This window comes from Microtus oregoni, unplaced genomic scaffold (genome assembly GCF_018167655.1).
Source record: "Microtus oregoni isolate MIOR12 unplaced genomic scaffold, Mior012 000138F_ref0000102, whole genome shotgun sequence".
In the NCBI taxonomy this organism is placed as follows: Eukaryota; Metazoa; Chordata; class Mammalia; order Rodentia; family Cricetidae; genus Microtus; species Microtus oregoni.
The window spans coordinates 311,219-330,627 of NW_024544788.1; the positions used below are offsets into that span (position 1 = coordinate 311,219).

The following is a 19,409-nucleotide window of genomic DNA, read 5'->3' on the forward strand; positions in this document are numbered from 1 at the left end:
AGAGTATAGACAAGAGCCACCACACATGTCTAAAGCCAATCACACACACAAACACATACACACGCACACATATACACAATTACAGAGCCTCTGCTCTCAAGTGCTACTGGTGTCCTGGAGATCAGTCAATCAACATCCATCAATCAATTTACCCAGCTACACCTGAGAACGGGATGTGGCCTTGGCTTGAAAGTGAGTCTAGATGTCAGCTAGGAAACATGAACTCTTTCCTCTACATTTATTTCTTAGATTTTAGCACAATTAACCAAGAAGATAGGTTCCTTTCTATCCTTAGAAGGACTTCAGGTTGGCAGTCAATAGTGCATGTCCGTAGCATCACCTTTATAATTGTACTATTCTAGCATATGTTAGCAAGAAGGGAAGGTGTCACAAATTGTAGCAGATGGAACCATATAGGCACTGCTTCCTGCTTTTGACAAAAAAAAAAAGCTGCACTAAAATTAGCCCTGTTCCCCAAGGATTTGAGTCAGCGAAAGCAATTTAAATTCTCGTCTTGTTTTTCTAGCAATCAGTAGGTAACCATTAAACAGTTGGTGACAAAGAGAAAGCACTTTGTGTGTCTCTGTGATGATACCAAAAAGTGGTCTCTGCCATCACCTATGGTGGCACTTGATGTCATCAGAGGCAGAAGGAGCAGGTCAGAAAGAGTTTTTCAGTGCTAAGCGTGATATTCTGAACTAAACATAAAAGTCCCCAAATATTCAGATTGATGTGGAATCTCTGTCAACTATCTTCATATTTTTATTAGCTATTATACCACCTAACTATAAAATGCTCGGTATTTTTCAGTCATTTTCAGCGTAAGAAATCTTCCTCTAAAAAGGCAGAAAATCATGGCCAAACTATTTGTCACTTTTTTTGACACGGGGACTCTCTATATAGCCCTGGCTGTCCTGGAACTCACTCTGTAGACCAGGCTGGCCTCAAGCTCACAGATCCATCTGCCTCTGCCTCCCTGAGCCGTGATTAAAAGCATGTGCCACTACCACCCGGGAAATAGTTATTTACTATTATTTTTTATGTCTAAATGTGTATTGCCTGATGTATGTCGATAGACATGTGTACCTGGTGTCCACAGAAGCCACAAGAGGGAATCAGATCCCAGGAACAGGAGTTACAGACAGTTGTGAGCTGCCATGTGGTTGCTGGGAATCAAACCTGGCACCCCTGGAAGAGCAGCCAGTGCTCGAAGCCACTGAGCTATATCCCGAGGCCCTATTTGTTCTGTTTTTCAAAGAGAAAAAAAATGGTAATAATTAGAAACAATTGGGAGGATTCCATAAAATATGACAGTCCGCAAAAGGGAATTTTATGCAGACATCAAGAATCACTTTACAAGAGTTTTATTTGTTTGTTTTTGTTGTTGCTGCTGTTTTATATTTGGGGGTTCCCTGGGATATAACTTACTTACATCCCATAAAGTTTTTTTTAAGCTGTAAAACTCCAAAAGATTATTCATGCCTTTTCAGCATCAGAGAACTATCCCGACGTGTTGGTCGATTCTGCACTGTAATAAGGCAGGCTTCTTGTGACAAAAAGTGTATTTTGTAGCTCAAAAGGATTTGGAGGCTAAATGTCCAAAAGTAGACAGCACGATTGATTTGAAACCTAGCAAGGACCTAACAAAGAACCATATCACAATGAGAGGAGTGTACATGTATGGAGGAGACCACATCTTTAAACGGGAAACCAGGGACCTGGATGGGATCAGGCTTACTGCTTATATAACATGCCTACAGTTACAACTAACTCAGGATCTCGAAAGAACGACCTTGATCCAATAACCTCCTACAAGGGAGATGGACAAATGGCCCAGTGGTTAAGAGGACTTTCTGCTTTGCCAGGAATCCTGACTTCATTTCCGAGCACCCAATGGGCAGGCTGCAACTGTGTGTGACTCCAGTACCAGGGTAATCCAATGCCACTGACTTCCATGGGCACTTGCACACATATGCACATATCCCCACAGAGACCCATGTACATCCTCATAATTAAATACGATACAAATAAAATCAGGAAAGAACCTCCCACCAAGCCCTGCCTCTTAAAGATTCTACCACCTTGCATATCACCAACTAACCATACATCTTACACATGAACACCTAGGGGACACACTCAAACACATTATAATCCAATCTAAAAACACTCGCACTCCCCCAAAAGAGAATTTGAACCCATCTGAACCCGATAATGGTCACTCCTCATGATCAAAACTAACAAATTTATTAAAAAAAAACAAAACAAAGGCTCAAAAGATTAGAAAAAGGGAAAGCAACTCACAAAGAAGACATATGAATTAGTAGATGTGGTACTTTGAAAGAAAATGGCCTCCAAAGGGCATGGCACTAATGCAAGGTGTGGCCTTGTTGGAGTAGGTATGACCTTGTTAGAGGAAGTGTGCCACTGTGGAGGTGGACTTTGAGGTCTCATATATGTTCAAGCCACGCCCAGTGAGACAGACCACTTCCTGCTGCCTGTGAGTAAAGATGTAAGAGCTCTCAGCTCCTTCTCTAGCACAGAGTATACCTGCAAGCTGCCTTGTTTCCTGCCATGATGATAATGGACTAAACCTCTGAACTGTAAGCCAGGCACCACAATTAAATGTTTTCCTTTATAAGAGTTGCTGTGGCCGGGCAGTGGTGGCACATGCCTTTAATCCCAGCACTTGGGAGGCAGAGGCAGGCGGATCTCTGTGAGTTCGAGACCAGCCTGGTCTACAGAGCTAGTTCCAGGACAGGCTCCAAAGCCACAGAGAAACCCTGTCTCAAAAAACCAAAAAAAAAAAAAGAGTTGCTGTGCTCATGCTGTCTCTTCACAGCAACAGAAATCCTAACTAAGACAATATAAATGGGGAAAGATGCTCAACTTTGTACGTGAAAAGGGGAATGAATCTATGTTAGAGAATATAAAGGACCAGTTATCTAAGATTAGATATACAAAACTGATTTTTGCCCAAATAGTAAGTTATAAAACAATGCATATAATTTGATACCATCTTCAAACAAGTAACTGATCTTGGCATAAGAAATGCATTCCTGCTTTTGGTCCTACCAACCCTATGATTACATGTAATAGTCTCACTCTCCAGAGAGGAAACTTGGCCTCAGAGTTGTACACACAGCTGCTAACTTTCTATTTCGGTCCAATTAGCCCTTAAACCAACACAAAGGATAACTTTCAGGTTAGAATACCTGGAAACCCCTCAATTTAGGGGGTGAGGCAGCAAACTTCTGGTATATCATTCTTGAGAGCTTTTCACCTATCCCCAGGAAAAGTCATGCAACATTCAGTTTCCAAATAGGAACAAAGCAAAACCAAAGCTGAGTTTGGAGGAAGTTGCACCATTTCTGCTGGTGGTGAGAAGATGTGCAACTGGAAGTAAACCATGGAGGCAATCCCAATATGTCTGTCCTCCCTGTCATATTGGAATGATATGCCTGCCCTTGTCCCTGTAGTATTGGAAGGGTATGTCTCTTTGCTACAGTAGGTGTATTGCTCCTACAGTGGGTGAAGGCATGCCGATAAGTGGTGCGGGAGAATTGTCTGTATTCTGTCAATCATATTTTAAATAAATGCTGATTGGCCAGGCAAGAAGTATAGGCGGAAAAACCAGGCAGGAAGTAGAAATGATGTAATGAGAACAGGAGAATTCTGGGAAGGAGGAAGTTGATTCCTCCCACTCCTGCCCTGATCACCAAAGCAGCAGGATGTGATCTGCCCTACTGAAAAGAGGTACTGAGCCACATGGCTAACATAGATCAGAAAAATGGGTTAATCAAGATGTGAGAGTTAGCCAGTGAGAGGCTAGAGCTAATGGGCCAATCAGCTTTATAACTTTAGAGATCTCTGTGTGGTTTTCTTTGGGGCTTGCTGGCTGTGGGGTACCCGAAGGGAAAAAAAAACCAACAACAAGCAGGGCCCTGATCATTGTTACAGCTAAGATCAACTTGTCTGCCCAGAGGGAAATCCAAAGTAGAAAATCGTAAGAGAAACCCCAGTGAAACCATCTTCTTATATATCATTTTTCTTTTTTATGGGGATATACTTCCTTGATGAATATGATTTGTCAAATGACATGGGGACATCCTGAAGTTGGCAGACGTGTCACAGAATATGCTGCAATGCCTTCTAGTAGCACTGGAGTGGTTAGAGTAAGAATGGTCCCCATAGACTCATAGATTCAAATGCTTACGGGGTGGGATTATTTGAAACGAGTAGGAGCTGTGGCCTTGTTGGACAAAGCGTGCCACTGAGAGTGGGCTTTGAGGTTTCAAGTGCTCAAGCCAGACCCAGTGTCATGATCTCTTCCTGCTGCCAGATGTGGGACTCTCAGCTACTTCTCCAGCACCATGTCTGCCTGCATGCTGCCATGCTCCTCACCATGATAATGGACTAAACCTCCGAAACTGTAAGCCAGCCCCAACTAAACGCTTTCATTCTAAGAGTTACCATAGTTATTGAGTTTCTTCACAGCAGTAGAACACTGCCTAAGATAAGTACATACAGAACATGATTGTAAAGAAATTGTGGCAGAAGCTGTATTGCCACTGCTGAGAGTGGTAAGATTGAAGTTCAGCTGACTGCCCAGAAAGAGTGTGCACAGCAGGCAAGAATTACACATAAAAGGCATGCCAGTGGTATTCTGAATGCTATTTTCTGACTTGTTAGGTAAATTGGTTGAAGGAGAGGATGAGACAGCGGTACTGGCTTGCTATTTCTTCTCTCTGGATGGGGAGTCATATGGAACAGAGTACAAATTAGATTTATGCTACATAGCCCCTCCCGGGGTACAGTAACTACCAACTCAAGAGAACAGTGGAATAATGAAGAGGGGGAAAATACAGTAGAAATAATAGTGAGGGAACTAGGCACAAAAGAGGTGGCATGGGATGCCATGGTCCCTGGCTAGTGAGGGCTGTGCTCACAGGAGGGGGCACAAAGAAGCTCAACTCAGAAGGGATTTCAGGGTTGGTATGGGTCTTCTGTGGCTTCGAGAAGCTTCATTGTGGATCATGGTTATTTTTGAGGTAAGGGAGGGTCTAGGAGATTTGAGTGGCTTAACCCAGTATGTAAATTTGGTGCATAATGTACTAAATCATTCAAAAAGAGAGAAGAGAAGGCAAACAATGGGGCTGGCCTAGGTCACTTGACAGCAAATGTAGCAATATCTGTGTCAAGTCAGGTTTGTAGGAAAATAATTTATAGAATACCAAATGATGAGCTTCTGAGCTCTAGAATGCCTTGATACCTGCATAACAGTTCACCAAAGGAGTAGGCAACAGGGAGATACCAGTAACTGTAGAAGATTTTTGTGAAGGAGGAACCACCTTAGCAGCTTCCCTCATGGGGTAGCCACAGTTGTCTGCAGGTGAGGATCATTCAGAGCAACCAGAGACATCTCCTGAATTGTAAATTACTTGGCCCCCTCTTAACATACAGCAAACTTGGTTTGGAGTAGGTGCTGGAGCCAACTGTGTCTTGGTTTCTGGTGGCCCTCCAGGAGCATCAGGGACAAAGGGCATCAATGGATGGATATGAAAATTGAGCATTGCTGGTAAATGGTTCGAGCTTCCCCAGGAGTGGACAAATGTACACAGTGTACATTCGTCTCTACTATGAGGCCAGAGATGATTCAACCAGCCAGGGGCTCTTTCCGCAGTTAGGTGTGGTCAGTGAAGAGGAAGTGTCCCATTATAGAGGTGGCCAAGAGTCTATCAGACACAAGGAACCAGGTAGAGCCATGCAGCAGGTGCAAGAGTGGAAAATATGGCTCTGATAGCTCTTAGCCCTAGGATGAACAGAGAAAAGTCACCTGGCTCCCCTGGGGCCATCCAGTGTGGGAATGTGCATGTCAACCCCATGGCAGTACCCAAGGATGAAAAGTCAGGGCAGATTACAGAGGACTGTGGATTGTAGAAATTTAAATACAGTAGTGCCTCCAATCCATACCACCATAGCTAATATTTTTCTTTTGTGGGGGCAACTGATACAAGGTTCATTCTTTTTAAATTCTAAAATAGTCTTTGCCTTTCAACATTGAGGGGAGGGGAAGAATAACTAGAGGGAACAGGATGGTCAAGATGGGGGAAGGACAGAGAAGGAGAACAAGGAAAGAGATATCTTGATTGAGGGAGCCATCATGGGGCTAGGAAGAAACCTAGCACTAGAGAAATTCCCAGGAATCCACAAGGATGACCCCAGCTAAGACCCTAAGCAATAGAGAAGAGGGTGCCTGAACTGGCCTAGCCCAGTAGTCAGACTGATTGCTCTCTTAAATGTCATCATAGAACATACACCCAGCAACTGATGGAAGCAGATGCAGAGAACCACAGCAGAGCATTGGACTGAGCTCCCAAAGTCCAGTCAAAGAGAGAAGTGAGAATATGAGCAGAGGTCAAGACCATGATGAGGACACCCACTGAAAGAGCTTACCTGAGCTAATAGAAGCCTTCCAACTCCAGTCTGACAGCGAGGGAATCAGCATAGGTGCAAACTAGGCCCTCTGAATGTGGGTGACAGTTGTATGGCTGAGGCAGACTGTAGGGCCACTGGCAGTGAGACCAGGATTTATACTTACTGCTTATTCTGGGTTTTTTTTAATCCATTCTCCCTGTACGGATACCTTGCTTAGCCTAGATATAGTGGGGAGGGCCTTGGTCCTGCCTCAAAAGCAATGTGCTAGCTAGACTTTGTTGACTCCCCATAGGAAGCCTTACCCTCTCTGAGGAGTGGATGGGGGGGAAGGTGGAGGAAGAAGGAGGAGGGGAGGGAGTGGGAAATGGACTTGGTATGTAAAATGAGAAAAGATAGTTTTTAAAATAAAGTTAAAAATAATAAATAAATGAAAAACAATGGTTAAAGAGTTTGAGTGTAGGTATTCTGCATGGGTAGAAAAAAGACATTCCCAGAAAACATGATTATTGTGGTGGTTTGAATGAGAAATGCCTCCCCCACTGGCTCAGGTATTTGAAGCTCAGGGTCGTGTTTGGAGAGGCCATGCTTGCAGCCTTGCTGGAGGAGGTACATCATTAGAGGTGGGGTTTGAGACTTCATAGCCTTGTCCTGCTCTCGGTTCACTCTCTCTGGCTCGTGTTCACAATTGAGGATGTGATCGCTCAGCTTCCTGCTTCTGCTACCACGTCTGCTGCTTGTTGCTTAGCTTTCCCACCAAAATGGACTCGTATCCCTCTAAAACCCTTTCTTCCTTAAGTTGCTTTGGGTCATAGTAGTTATCACAGCAGCCAGGCGGTGGTGGCGCACACCTTTAATCCCAGCACTCGGGAGGCAGAGGCAGGAGGATCTCTGTGAGTTCGAGGCCAGCCTGGTCTACAAGAGCTAGTTCCAGGACAGGAACCAAAAGCTACAGAGAAACCCTGTCTTGAAAATCCAAAAAAAAAAATAGTAGTTATCACAGCAAAGGAAAAGCAACTAAAGCAATTTATGGAACAGAAATCCCTATGCTAAATCCCCATAGGCTGATTTTCTAAGAGTTGTCTGAAGCACCCACCCACTTCGATATAGGTTATTGCCACTGTTGCCAGCTCCATGCTTGAACTGCACAGTAAGACCCTATTGCTGAATACTCTACAGGCTCTGGTTGCAAGATACAGAGACTCAAGCTGGAACTAAACTAGAGACTTCCCTGCTGAAGCATTCCTAGTGCTGGAAGACATCATACAGGTAGCTGAAGGAACTGTCTCTGACATTCCTGCTTGGGTTTGCCATGCTGCAAACAGGCTCCCGAAAGCTGCGCTTTACTGGGACAACAGTGGAAAAACTGTTATGGGCACAACCAAATGCTTCACAGGAAGGAATCCGCATTTGGTACCATAACGCAAAAACTTGTGATAGAGAAGGTCATGGGCCTAGTGGGAAAGATACTGCTGTGGTTAAACGAATAGATTCCTGCCAAACCACTTTCTCAACGTTTAGGTTTATACCCATATGTCATTGCAATTTTGGATCTTAACCAGAGAAACTTTCTTTTTATAGTAGGTAGTGGTTCCTGCAGAGATGGAATTGATCAGGCTGCTGAGAATAAAGAGACAGTTACTGTATGGGCATGGGGGCCTAATACCCATCCACAAATGGAATAAAATAGCTATATATAGCCTCCTCTGAGGCTCGAGAAACACAACAGTACAGGAAGTGGAGAGAATATACGAGATGGAATAAGGGGCGAGATATTGTGGAACACTATCCTCTCAACCTAGCCATTACCACAATAAGCAGAAAGACTATGGCAACCCGAATGAGACAGTCAAATGATCAGACCTGTTAACCTTCCCTCATCAAAGGAAGGTGGGGAGGATCATTAAACCTTTACCTGAGATTCCAGCCACTCAGTTCTCCCTGCATCCCCCATCCCAGGTATATGTAATTTTGCATCACATAATCTAGGAGATTAACTGGAGTGGAGATTCCATCTATGCAGCTTTTGAGACTTTCCTGTGATAGAGCTGTTTTAGGTCATTAACTCTCCTAAAAGCAACCTTTAACCCATGTCCCTGTAAGTAGGCCCAAGGAATTTATCAGTTCACCAAGTTAGACTCAGATATACTGTTTCTTTGGTCTGCCATTTGGGGGTAAATAGACATTTATTCACATCTCCCCAGGAAAACATCACAAGACAAGAGTGTGGAATGAATTCATATTTCAATGAAAGGGGTATCATTTTCTGATGTACATGGGTAAAGGAATGGTAATATTGAGGGAACTCTGTTAGAGGGAACATACAAAATTCAACAAGGCAAATTCATGTACCCCTTCATGTGACAAATATTTATTACTACTTGGTATGCAGCCATCACTGCTTGAAGCACTAAGGGATTTGTCAATGAACAAAACAGTTGAAAAAATCCCCGCCCATAGAAAGCAGAATGAAGCCGACAATTCACAAATTAGATACAGATAAGTAATGGCAGATGGCAAATAGCACTACGAAGGAGGTCTCCTTTCAACCTCACATGGCTGTTAGCAGCTGTAGAACTCATTGGCAGCATGCTTCTGTAAGGCCAAGAAAAGAGAAGAAGCTGTCTGTTCTCTAAACTCCCTTGTTTGTTCGGTATATAAACCCAGTACCTAGTGTCGGGTCCCATAAAGACAATTTCAAGTATCCGACTCCCTTTTAAAAGAAGTATCATTCATTCACTTCACCGGGTCAGGCTCACTCCAGATAATTTCCCAGTGGAAATTAACTCTATGTTAACTAACTGTATCTAAAAGTATTTCTTGAGTGTTCTTTTGTCCATGCCTGTTTCCTGATGGAACAGTCAGGAGGTGGGGGTGGGCTGGGCCATGTCATTTGTCCCAGCTAATTCAAAACGGTGCTCATGGCAACAGCTTGAAAGCAGTGGTTGGAAGAAGTTCCCTTCACGTTGGAATCCCACCAGTGAGGGTCTTGTGACAGGTCATGACTAACCATGAAGAATCTGCTGAATAGATGGAAGAAGCGTTTTGGTCAATTGTTCAACACACTAACTACCTCAGCATGGAGTTCTCCATGTCAAGTCAGAGGACCAGATGCTGAAGGTGCTGAACTATTTCTTTATTTATTTATTTATTTATTTATTAAAGATTTCTGCCTCCTCCCCGCCACCGCCTTCCATTTCCCTCCCCCTCCCCCAATCAAGTCCCCCTCCCTCATCAGCCCAAAGAGCAATCAGGGTTCCCTGCACTGTGGGAAGTCACCTCCATCCAGGTCTAGTAAGGTGAGCATCCAAACTGCCTAGGCTCCCACAAAGCCAGTACGTGCAGTAGGATCAAAACCCATTGCCATTGTTCTTGAGTTCTCAGCAGTCCTCATTATCCACTATGTTCAGCAAGTCCGGTTTTATCCCATGCTTTTTCAGACCCGGGCCAGCTGGCCTTGGTAGGTTCCGGATAGAACATCCCCATTGTCTCAGTGTGTGGGTGCACCCCTTGTGGTCCTGAGTTCCTTGCTCGTGCTCTCTCTCCTTCTGCTCCTGATTTGGACCTTGAGATTTCAGTCCGGTGCTGAGCTCTTTCTTAAATTAATTTAGAATTTCATACACGCATATAATGAGTTTGAATCGAGTACACTACCATTCCCCCCCCCTCTATTTCCTCCGTTATGTTTTAGATGAATTTGATACAAGCTAAAGTCATTGAGGAGGATGAACCCTCAAGTGAGAAAATGTCCCCACCAGATTGCCCTATGGGCTAGCGCCAGGGTATTTTCTCCACTCTTGATTGATGTGGGAGGACTACACTCACTGTGGGGTGTGGCACTCCTTGACTGGTCTTCTTCATGCTGTAAGAAATCGGACTGAGCAAGCCATGAGAAGGAAGCCAGTCATTAGTGTACCTTCAAGGCCTCTGTTCAGTTCCTGCTTCCAGGTTCCTGTATTCACTTTCTTGGATGATGTAAAATGAACCCTCCCCGACCCAAGTTGCTTTTGGTCAGGTGTTTAAGCAATAGGAACCCTAAGACATGCCTCCATCCCTGTCACCACTATTCCCTCCCAAATTCATGTGCTCTTTTCTTTAAGAAGGAGACCTTACATGGCTGGGCTGTGGTGGCACATACCTTTAATCCCAGTACTCAGGAGGTAGAGGCAGGAAGATCTCTGTGAGTGCAAGGCCAGCCTGGTCTACAGAGTGAGTTCCAGGACAGCCAGGGCTACACAGAGAAACCCTGTCTTGAAAAACAAACAAGAGACCATGAAGTTCACTTAGTGATTCTAATATCTACATGAGTGCAGGACCATCCAGTGGAGCATGAACGGCCCCTCTTCAACAAAAGCCTCATGGCACATCTCAGTCCTAGTGAGATGATAGAATATTGTCTTCATTTACCCACCTAGAATGATACCAGTTGATCTTTCCAGCTACCCTCGGGTCCAGCACTGTCTTCCTTCAGGCTGTGAAGTCTGTGACTGCCCTGGCTGCTTTGCACATTTTTCACAGGCTTAAGAATCACTTGAGAGTTTAATTTTTTTTTTCTAGTGCCAATCTCCAGAGTTTCTTATTCTGCATGTGGAGGTGACTCCCATGAAGAAGCCTGTCTCACACTCTGGCAGTGGCTGCACTACTGACCTGAAGACCACATTTTGAGACTCATAGGTGTAAATCATTCCTTTGGTCACCCATCCATCAAGCGCTTACTCCTGCTCTTATCTGGGAATCTAGACAAAACTGTGATGGGCTTAAGAGATGGCCAGCAATTAAATACATTTGCTGCTTTTCCAGAGGACCCAAGTTTAGTTTCCAGCACCCACATTGGGCAGCTCACAACTACCTGTAAATTCGGCTCCAGAAAAATCTGATGCCCTCTTCTGGCCACCACAGGTATGTGCACATGCACGCAAAGACATCTACACATAAAAATAAGTAAGTAAATCATTAGAAGCATGCTAACTTGGCTTCTGTCCCCACTGAGCCAGCTGCCTATGGGAAATCATGAAGCCAGCAGCCAAGCAAACTTGCTGTCTTTAGTGTCATCAGGATTGTTGTTGGACAAACACCAGGGACCAGGGAGACCAGAAGAAGCTCCTACCCTGCCAGGCAGAAAGACTTTCTAGACTATCACCCACGTGAATTTAATGACATGATAAACACCTCTAACATGTTGTTAATAAGGAAAAGAACATGATTAACAGGCATATGTCATGTGGGTCACACAGACACAAGTATATCCCTTGTGCTATATGTGAGTGACTTGTATAGAGGGCCAAGTCCAGGGAATTCTACCAAAATATTACTAACAGTTCTCTCTATATGCTAAAAATATTCTTAGCTTTGAAGAATATCTTTACTTTGCTATATTATTAATCTCCTCACAACGTGGTGGGATATGCACTGGTCCCATTTTTACTGCAGGGAAAAGGACTGTGAAGGGCACAGATGCAAAGGGGTAAACATCACATGGCCTATGTTAGAATTCTGTCTACCACACACTCCAAGAGCAGATGTCAATAAAGCAGGCAGACATATGAGTCTGGAGTTCAGAACGAAGGTCTGGATGGGGTATGCATGTTAAGATAGCATCAACATGCAGATGGTACTTAAAGCTATGAGATTAGATGAGGCCTTCAAAGGAAGAATACTGATATAGAAAAGAGTTCCGGGTGCTGAGCCCTGGAGAATGCCAATGTATAAAATTTGAATAGCTGAAGTGAAAACAAACCCTGTGATCAAGAGGGGCCATAGTCGGTGCACATCTTTAAATCCCTGGACCCAGGAGGCAGAGGCAGGCAGGTCTCTGTGAGTTTGAGACCACTCCACAGACAGTGAGGTACTTCCAAGTCATGGGAGAGGATGATGAAAGTAGCCCTTACAAAAGCAGTTAGGTGCAGTGCTTGCAATAATAGCCTCCAAAGATCGTGTTGAAGAGAAAAAGGAAAAGAGAAAAAATTGGAGTTGTCAAATATACACAGGTATTTCAAGGAATTTGGTTATAGAGAGGAGTCAGGAAATAAGTGCAATTAGTTAAAGAGGTAAGTTAGATCAAAAGGCTAATTTTTTTGCGATGGAAGAAATAACATGTTTATATGCTAATGGAAATTGTCCAGTAAGAGGGAATTTTTTTAATTAATTTATTTATTTATTAGAGATTTCTGCCTCCTCCCCGCCACCGCCTCCCATTTCCCTCCCTCCCCAACCAAGTCCCCCTCCCTCGTCAGCCCAAAGAGCAATCAGGGTTCCCTGACCTGTGGGAAGTCCAAGGACCACTCACCTCCATCCAGGTCTAGTGAGGTGAGCATCCAAACTGCCTAGGCTCCCACAAAGCCAGTGCGTGCAGTAGGATCAAAAACCCATTGCCATTGTTCTTGACTTCTCAGTAGTCCTCATTGTCCGCTATGTTCAGCAAGTCCAGTTTTATCCCATGCTTTTTCAGACCCGGGCCAGCTGGCCTTGGTGGGTTCCCGATAGAACATCCCCATTGTCTCAGTGTGTGGGTGCACCCCTCGCGGTCCTGAGTTCCTTGCTCGTGTTCTCTTTCCTTCTGCTCCTGATTTGGACCTTGAGATTTCTGTCCAGTGCTCCCATGTGGGTCTCTGTCTCTGTCTCCTTTCATCACCTGATGAAGGTTAATATTCAGGAGGATGCCTATATGTTTTTCTTTGGGTTCTCCTTCTTATTTAGCTTCTCTAGGATCACTAATTATAGGCTCAATGTCCTTTATTTATGGCTATAAACCAAATATGAGTGAGTACATCCCATGTTCCTCTTTTTGGGTCTGGCTTACCTCACTCAGGATAGTGTTTTCTATTTCCATCCATTTACATGCAAAATTCAAGAAGTCCTTGTTTTTTACTGCTGAGTAGTACTCTAATATGTATACATTCCATACTTTCTTCATCCATTCTTCCATTGAAGGGCATCTAGGTTGTTTCCAGGTTCTGGCTATTACAAACAATGCTGCTATGAACATAGTTGAGCATATACTTTTGTTGTATGATAGGGCCTCTCTTGGGTAAAGAGGGAAATTTTTAAATTGTGTGTTGGTGACAAGGGTAGTGGGGAGCTGGAGCAATGATACTGGGTGGGAGGAACGAATAGGATACAGAATACAAGTGCAAGGGCTGTACAGGCAAGATATAGATGGAAACGTGATAGAGTGCACAGTATGGGCAGTAGAGGGCAAAGATGCAGGCAGGTGGGTAAATGTGATCTGAAAGCCTGCAAAACTTGTGTCCTTAGACACTCTCTTTCAGAGCCTACTGTATTGTCTCCTGTATTCTTCCATACTGCCCAGAGTGTCGGTATGGGTTTCCTTCAGGTGTTTCCCAAAGTATGCTCCTAAAATGCTTTTACCACTGTAGAAAAGATTCTAGTACTTCGTGTTTATTTTATTACCTACCATGAGGAAACATATCCAGTACACCTAGCCAGGGTTTTCGGATATAGTCCAAATGTAAATTGTAAATGAATTAAAAGAAAAATTTTAACCAAATTACAAGGGATACTGTAAAGCTTTTAGATTATTTACAAGTGACCTTTGAGCAAAACTGATTAAGGCATTGATTCTGCTGGAGGCCCTCTAAGAGCAGGCATATCTAAGCTAATACATTTAGCTGGCTTTACTCCTGAAATTCTGCTGTCAGTCAGGCCCAGGTATCTCAGGACTGGAAGAAGTTCCCTCTCCTGGGTTATGCTGGTCTCTGTTTAGAGATGGAGAACTCACTACCACTGAAGACAGAGAGAGATCCCTTTATCCTGACAAGCCTCTAAATAAAGTATAGATAACGAATCAGTGTTTTAAGCCACAGAATTTGTGATAATTTCTTAAAGCAGCAATGAAAAATTACTAGAGAAACAACAGAAGCTTTGAGCATAAGGCTGGAGAAGACCCTGGGAAAGTCCTCGACTTCTCTCTGGTCTCTGGATTCCTGGAACACAGGAGTGGACGAGATCTAAAGCTATAAGCTACTTTCTATACTATTCCTATGGATCTTAGCATGTGTTGTCTGTCTTGACATTAATTATCCTCCCATCTTATGTATGCAACTTCTGTGAGTCAGCACAAAGCCATGCCCAACCAACAGTCAAGAGGCATGACGCTTTGCAACTGAACAACGTGCCGGAGTCCCTGTAAGGTTTTCACACATGACACAAACATCAACATCAATCGGAAATAAGACAGCAAGAGTCCTAAGAGGTGTCATGGGTTGGAAAAAGGAGGACTCTAAAAGAGGCTGTAAATGTGACAAGCTGAAAGAGAATGAGAGGCAAAGACTCCCCGGGGAAGGAAGTGAACTTTCATCTCTAGCCAAGAAGAAACAAATGCTGCGGACTCATTTTGACTCTTAACCCTGATAGCAAGCCAAGAAGCCCACGCAGCACAGAGAGAAGCCACAAATCATTATGTGACCCATGAAAGTAGAGGAGGTCAGTTCGCCCCTGAAGCTCTCATGTAGCTTTCTGACCTCCATCCGGATCTCAGGCAGTGTACTGGCAGCAATGGAAAATGGATGTTACCGACTTCCCTCATGATTTCATGGTTCCTGTATAACCATGCTGCCTAAACCCCGGGGAGGAGAAAAGCTGCATAACATACTTGGGGATTTGAAGGGAGCCAGACCCAGGCAATCTAGACAGAACCTAGACGATGAATCATCTCCTCAAGTTCAAAGGTTGCTAGGGGGAGAGATGGGGCTTATCTAGAGGGACAGGCAAGGTGAAGGGGTACATATTTATTAAGCTGGCTGGAAATTCAGCAACTCCAGGTGCTCATATGCCTTGATATTTTACACTTTGTAAAAGTGTTGCAAGCTAACCTATTACACTACAGGCCCTCCATTGTTTTATACTGTCTAAGACAATTGCAGAAAAAGTGGCTACTCTGTGAAGTCGCTGGGGCAGGCCGTGTTTTTAAAAGAAACTCCCCTACTTAACAATAATAATAAACTAAATATTTCAAAAAGTTAGAAGACAGGACTCATATTTTACCATAAAGAAATTGTACATGTCTGAAGAGATAAGTATAGTTGCTATGTTTCCAAATTTGTACAATGTATACATGTCAAAACATCACATTTTACCCCATTTATATGTACACTCATTATGCCCTTTCCATTTAGTTTTTACTCATAAAGGCTTTCATACACAAGTACTGTATTTACATTGTATCCAACCTCTCACCTCCAACCCCTCCACTCTCGCTCACATTTATGACTTCACCTTTATGTTCTTATGCCATTAATTAAACATAAATACAATTTAAAATACTAGGGCTGGGAATGTAGTTCAGTGGCAGAGTTCTTGTCAAACATTCTCAAAGTTTTGAGTTTGATTCCCTAGCACTGCAAAATAAAAAAAAATGAAAAACTAAAAACTAAAGCAATTCAGTTAGAAAATAGACAAAGCATATAGAGTAAAAACATCCTAAAATCAAATATTTGGTGAAAGAATTATATTAAGATTATAAAAACATTTCACACACATTTTGTATATATACATATATATATATATGCATAGATCCTAAATTATAAATTATATAATATGATTAAAAGACAATCCAAATATTTTACCATGGGGAGATTTGAATGGAAACTTCATAGCTATTCAAAAACCAAACAGACTTTTCTCAGACAACGAGACAGCAAGACGAAATTGAAAAGAAAACCTAGGGCTGGTGAGATGGCTCAGAGAGTGAAGGTGCTCGCCACCAAGCCTGATCATTCGCTCAAGTTTGATACCCAAGCCCCACATGGAGGAAGGAGAGAATCAACTCCCACGGGTCGTTCTCTTACCTCCACACATACACTGTGGCATGTGCATGCCCCCCACACACATACAGGGGCGCACACTCACTAATAAATGAATGAATAAATAAATAAATAAATAAATGTGATCTAAAGGGAGACCATGAATTTTCCAGGAGTAATTGTGCTGTGTAACAGCCCCCCAAAATGTATAAGTGATCCTATTTCTCCAGGGCCTTACCAGCATTTAATGCTGTCACCTTGTTCCTTGCACTCGGACAAATGTGTAGTGATATCTCACTCCGGTCTTATTTTGCACTGCTTGGAAATGTCAGGCACCATTTCCTATACGTACTTGCCAATGCGTCTCCTCATTCCTGGGCTGCCTCTCCGTGGCTGTAAGTTCTCAGTAGTGCTTTCTGAATCCACAGAGGCTTCTGTGCTTTGAAAATATTCTCCCAGGTTGTTGCTTTCTCTGAATGCTCTTAGTAGTGTCCTTTCCAGAGCAAAGGGGAGTTTTCTTCTAGATTTGAAGACGTCCAATGGATCAGCTTTTCCTTTCAGATTAATGTTGAGAAAGAAAATTAACCGTCAGGAATTGAGTCCAGGTGAGGGGGTTGAAAGGCAGCTATGCTAACCACTACACCACCGATGCAGCTCGGCTTTGCTTCTTATGAATCAAGTTTCTGATGTCAAGTCTAGCAACTCTTCGCAAGTCCCAACATCCTGAAGATTTTATCCTGTTTTTATTCTAAAAGCTTTAGTTTTACGTTTTCATTTAAGTTCATGATCCATTCTGAGTTAATTTTTGTATAGGATGAAGTATATAATATATAAGCAAGGGGAGTTTGTCTGTTCGTGTGTGTGTGTGTGTGTGTTTGATTCCATCATCATGTATGGAAAAATATTTCCTCCATCAAATTTCCTTTGCACTTTTGCCCAAAACCATTTGATATGCTGGGTTTTGTGTTGTCTCCCACTGGCCTGTGATTGTCCCTCCAGCTGCACCATGCCTTCCTGATTCACACGGTCTCATAGCAACCCTAAACGCCAGGTAGAGCCATTCCACACACTTCAGTTTCCCCCTACAATTTGGTCCTATGCTGGTTAGTTTTGGACAACCTGTCACAAACCTAGACATACCTGGGAAAAGGAACCGCCGTTGAGACGTTTCTTCCACCAGATTGCCCTATAGGCTAACCTGTAGAGCACTGTTTTATTCATGATTCTGTGGGAGATCCCAGATCACTTTGGGTGGTGCCACCCTGGGAAGGTGGCCACGGGCTGGGTAGGAAAAGTAACTGAACAAACCACGGGGAGCAAGTAAGTAAGCAGTCTCTGCTTCAGTTCCTGCCTCCAGGTTCCTTCTTTGAGTTCTTACCTTAGCTTCCATTGAGGATGGCCTGGTACCTGGAAGCAAAATAAACCCTTTCTTCCCTCAAGCTAGTTTTGGCAGTGTGTTTTAGCATAGCAAACAAGAGTGAAGTCAGACAACCCATTGGCTATTTAGAAGTATGTTGTTTACTTTCTAAGTGGTTGGAGACTCTCCTCTTATAATTCTGTTATTATAAGCCAGACTTGTTGGCTCATGCCTGCCATTCTAGCACGCAGGAGGCCATAGCAGGAGAATTACTGTGAATTTAAGACCAAGCCTGGGTTCTATAACAAAACCCCATCTGAAACAGAAATCAAAATTCCATTACTAAGTTTTTACTCCGGCTAAACTGTCGTAAAAACAATACAACTCTTTTCAACTGGTTCAGCTTTATTTCAGGGTATGTGGTCTCTTCTTGTTTATGTTCTGGAGTACTTTAAAAGAATGTGTGCTCCGGGGAGAGCGGCATCTATACAGATCGATTTAGTTTTGTAGTTGGTGTTACTGCGAATTTCTCCTACATCCTTACTTGTTTTCCGTCTAGTTGTTCTAATAACTGTTGGGAAAGGGATATTGGTGACTCTGCTGCCATCATAGATTTATCTATTTCTCCTTTCCATTTTATCATGGTTTGCTCTACTGTTTGGAGGATACACACTCACATTTTGATGTCTGTTTGGTAAACTGACCCTTTCCCCGTCAGTTAACATCCCTACAGTTTTCTTTACTCTGATAGCTACTGTGTAGGACAGTAATGTAGCACCACCTGCTTTTTCTTTAATGTTTGCATGAGAGAGAGAGAGAGAGAGAGAGAGAGAGAGAGAGAGAGAGAATGTAGATGGACAGAAAGATAGAAGATGGCATTCGATGCCCTGGCCCTGGGTCTGGGCTTCCAGGTGGTTATGGACTGCCTGAGGTGGGTGCTGAGAATTGAACTCTGGCCCCTTCTCTATCCCTTATAAATGTTCTTACCATTTTCAGTATGCAGGTGCTTTGAGTTCTTGGTTCAGTTTATCCCCTGGTTACTTTTTAACTGTTGGATCCCATCCTATTGTAACAGTTACTGGTCAAAAAAAGGAGTTGTTTTTCCTGCCATGAGATGCATAACAGTAATGGGTCTGACCAGTCATGGACCAGAAGCTCAAAAATATATGTGCAAATCAAATGCTCTCCCTTTGCTTTCTCTACCTGCATTTGCACAAACTGGCATCCAGCTTCTGGCAGTGCTCCTTCCTCATTTTCAAATGCTGGCACATCAGCTTTGAATGACCATACCTGGCTAAAGCTTTTTTTCTTTTAAATTTTCTCAAGTTAATGGGTCTGTGTGCATGCTTGCATGTGTGTGTGCATGCATGTGCATGTGTGTTCATGTGTGTATGGCATGTGTAAGCAGGCGCCCTTAGAAGTCAGAAGAGGATGTCATATTCGCTGGAACTGGAGTTTGAGGCTTCCCAGTATGAATTCCAGAAACTAAACTTGGATGCTCTAAAAGAGCATAAAATGCTTTTCCACTGAGCCATCTCTCCAGCCCATCTTTTCTCTTTATAAGATAATTCCCGTGCACCTTATTCTTGTGGTGTAAAGCTGTCTAAAACACCAATATACTTCCACTATCTTTCTTCAGTCACTTTTCAGTAACGCTTTCTAATGAAGCCTTAACATTTTGAGTATGTCTGACCATACTTAAGCCTGAGGATTTAACTGCTTTCTTGTGATGGTCGGATCACAGAAAAGGAGAAATAAATGTACTTTACTGTTAGTTTGTGGTGAAAGTCCAGGTTACCCCCTTGACTCCCTTCCACATCTGAGGAAGGACTACTGAGTAGGAATGAGGGCTGTGGGTT

General features: G+C 43.2%; 1 long non-coding RNA gene across 1 annotated transcript in view; it reads right to left on the minus strand.

Annotated features, from left to right (window-relative positions):
- Positions 1 to 9,380: 9,380 nt before the first annotated feature.
- Positions 9,381 to 19,409, minus strand: part of LOC121444704 — a 110,288-nt gene continuing 100,259 nt past the window's right edge. Inside the window, exon 3 of the long non-coding RNA XR_005973814.1 lies at positions 9,381 to 9,455. This is a non-coding gene — a long non-coding RNA (uncharacterized LOC121444704). The remainder of the gene's footprint in view (positions 9,456 to 19,409) is intronic.